Source organism: Bidens hawaiensis, unplaced genomic scaffold, assembly GCF_021521415.1.
Source record: "Bidens hawaiensis isolate Kalapana, Puna unplaced genomic scaffold, B.hawaiensis_p1.1 tig00008037_1, whole genome shotgun sequence".
Taxonomy (NCBI): domain Eukaryota; kingdom Viridiplantae; phylum Streptophyta; class Magnoliopsida; order Asterales; family Asteraceae; genus Bidens; species Bidens hawaiensis.
Window position 1 is genome coordinate 24,943 of NW_027491564.1, and position 3,996 is coordinate 28,938.

Here is a 3,996-nt window from a genome sequence, read left to right on the forward strand (position 1 = left end):
TGTAGACGGGTAACTTTCATCTTGTTGGTAATGAATGTATTCATCAAAATGATTTGGATTAAGATTTATGTTCAAAGTCCATATAAGTCGATGGTGAATCCTTGAAGATCAAATGCAAAAGAGTTATGCTCCTTAAATGAATGAAAAGTTATGAATGCTCAATATGCAATAGCTTGTGAAACTTTCCTGAATATTAAGGTTTGGGGATTATGAATAAGTCTCATAATTTTGTCTAAACAAAGGATTGAGCATTTCAAAGAGATATTGTAATGGCTGTGAAGGATCAGAATGATGCATCTTCTGCTCACATGCTAAAGTATTTGTAACACCGTGTAAATACCCTATTTAATTTTGGCCTAAAAATATAAATTATGAAAGTTGAGGGACTGAAAATAAAACTTCTGGTTTTCTTGAATCTTCACGCCACACGAAGCTGAGACTAATTTACTTCGCGCTACACGAAGTTGCTGGCATACAATTTAAGAATGCTGATTCTTCGCGCGACGTGAAGTGATACTTCGCACGACGCGAAACCTGATTAAGTAATCTAATCCATGTGTGCTACCACATGTCAACACGTGGCATCACTAGATTGACATGTAAGAAATTGCGGAGTAAAGGCGGTTCACGCGATGCGCAGATCCTTCGTGTGACGCGAAATTGGCCAAAATCTGGCTATAAAAGGGCAGCTACGGGTTTCACTTCAAACCATCCCAAATCACTTCCATTCTCACATATTTAACCTAGGAGTGCGTGCCAAGGTTTTCCGAAGTTTCGAGGGCTTGTTTTCGCGACAAAACGAGGTTCCGAGACGCTACTAACAACCCACTGCTCTATTAAGCGAAGCACTAACCGACGAGCTGCCAATTTTCTTAGTTCTTATTCTCGAGTATCCGACTAAGGTAGGAATTATGCTTTAGTTATTTATTATGCAGTTATTTAGAACCTAGTTAAGGGTATAGTCGTTAACCGTAACTGATTTTCCAAATAATATTTTATTAAACTAATGATGCTACTTCCACAAAGAAGTAATGTTATCAAAATTATATTTTGACCGGCATGCAGTAACTGGACGGGGGATATCATTAGTAGACTCTTCTTGCCTAAGGTAAGGAATTCGTACAAATCTCAATCAACCGCGGGATCCGTTTACTTACCTGGAGAAGTTTGCCAACATGATAGACTCTATTATGCCAAAGCATGCCATACCAAACGTCATATGTAACTACAACTTAAAGTCTGCTGATCAGATCAAGATTCTGCTGAACTAAATCAGACTTAAAGTCTGCTGATCTGACCAAGAGTCTGCTAAACTGAAACAAAGTTAAAGTCTATTCATTAATCAAGAAACACCATCTAGGTACTTATGTACGCCTATTACCAATACATGATAATAGCATAATGAGGAAAAGGTTCTGATATCACCGAACTGACAACACCAGGTGAACACATTAAACCTTTTACCAACTGAACTGATTTTACTCTTTTAATAAATGGGTTGTTTATTGCAAAGAGCCTGATAAATGTTTGAATGAGATTATTTGTCTCTAAATTCGTTATAATACAAAATAGATAATAAAAAGCAACTCAGACCGAATACACATGTGTCTGGATCCATACATAACTGATAATTGGCATACAAAACCAAGTCAGTCTTAACTAGTTCTCCAACAGGGTTACATAGTTTAGGGGAATGCTGTCTCCGAACAGGGGCTATGTATTCGGGAAACCTTTGAATTGCGTGTGTAGGGAAGTGATATATATCCCGGGAATGACATGCGTTCCCGCTGAGTTTGTGAAACAAAAAACTATGTTTGTATTTAACAAATGTTATTAACTATTTTATTGAATCAACGTTTCATCAACATATAGCTGACGTGTTTTTCCAACCTATGTAGGTAATTAAGTGATGATGAATGATAGACAAGGATTTAGAGTCATGAAGATAGAAGATCGCTCGGGATGGCTCAATTTTCATTATAAATCCTTGTAATAATAATAACACCGCTTTGTAACCGAAAACTTGGGTATTTAATTTCCAAAAAATTTTACAATGTAAATTAATATTTTAATAATATATAAGACTTCCGCTAAAATAAACCCGCTACTCTGATATATTTACAAAACAGGTACCAACCGGGTAGTCACGCCTAGGCCCTAGACTGGGGTGTGACAGGTCGGTATCAGAGCCATTGGTTTCAGCGAATTAGGTATTGATATGTTAGTACCTAAGCTTTAACAATTTTTTTGATAAGTAGGGATAAGCTATGATTGGTAGTCTACCTATCCCCAAGTATATATCTGTGCATATGTCGTACATAAACTACTACGGGCAAAGGCGTCGGGTAGCGAGACGATCGAAACCTGCACATGAGTCTGAGCCGTCTGATAAGGCCAGTTTTAATTTTGGTCATAAGTAACCAACTGATTCGGTATATCCAACTGACCCGGTGAATTTAAATCCTGTTGATCTGAACAATCTGAATAATCGATGAATCTTAATAATCCAACTGATCCTACAATTCCAACGAATCCGATGAACCCAACGTACCCGATTGATCAAATAGATCCATATTTGGCTTACAGAAGTGAACTGATGTATGCTCCTAGTAGCCTGCAGATGCCTATAGAAATATCAAGTGATACTTCGGAGAGCATCCCGCAATATTATCCGTCTGTGATGTGCTAAAATTAGTATAATAAAAGCACGCTAATCTAAACACTAAGTAATAAATTATAGCCTCTTAACTAAACTAAAACTACTAACCGGCAAGTAAACCGGTCGACTCTGATACAGCTAAGTAAGTCTGGATATCGAACCCATGAGACTCTTTTAATTACGTAAACTAGCTAAATTAGACTCAACTACATACACGACTATTTATTTATTAATTGTTTGGGGGGGGGGGGGGTTACTAATAAACTAATTTTAAACTAATTAAGAAAACTAAAGATGAGTAAACTTAGAACTTGGACTTTATTCAGATGATGATGAGATAACTACCTAGGCTAGAATCCCCTAAATTTCAGTCGTTAATTAATCGGGAAAATATTTAGTTATGGACTGGGATCGTCAAATAGATACCTAAGAGAAAACCCGAACAGGACCCCTGACCCTTCTCAAGAGACACCTATGGGTTTCTAATAAGTTTTAACGCACACCAGTATTAAAAATCAAGTTTCCTTACGGTCACCTAATTATTTATGACTTAGTTCCTTTATATGAAATCCTACCTTACAGCACGGAAATCAAAGACAGTTTAATATATTTAATTGATTCAATACACAATAATTAAATAATCAAACCTAGACGGACTCCTTACGAAGAACTAAATTTAGCAAGATCAAATAATAAAGATCTTCAATAACCTAGCACTTTACAGATTTAGGTTAGAAGTACACTTAGGTTTATTTAATTAATAATTATTATTCCTATGATCTAATCGCGAATCAATCATAAGATAGTCAAAAACACAAAGTAGATGACCTAATAGCAACCTATCATAATGAAAAACAATAATCAAGGCAACTATGGAATAATAACAATTAATCAAACAATCCTAAGCATCCATACGCATCAATTTAATATAATTAAACCTTTTACTAAATCATAAAGACCATAACGATAAATAAATCCCAAATCAAAACACAACGTCAAAGTAGGTTCATCATAAGCCTAGGCAGTCTATAATGTTTAGCCTATCATTATAAAATCAAACAAAACAAACTTAAAGGAAATCATGGTGAAAAATAAATAAGAACGGAAGATTAAAGGCGATAAAACCCGTGGTCTTCGTTCTTGGATGATAAGCCCTTCGCCGGCTGATTCCTAGCCTTCAAACCCACAAAATATTGCAATCCTAAGCTCCAGGAAACTCCAAATTCGGCTCTGGTTCGCATGGTCTGCTTGGGATTAAGTTTAGGGGTGTTTATATAGGTTTCCTGGGCCCAAAACTGATAAAAAACGAAGAAAATTCGAGAATTCAGGTCCCCGTC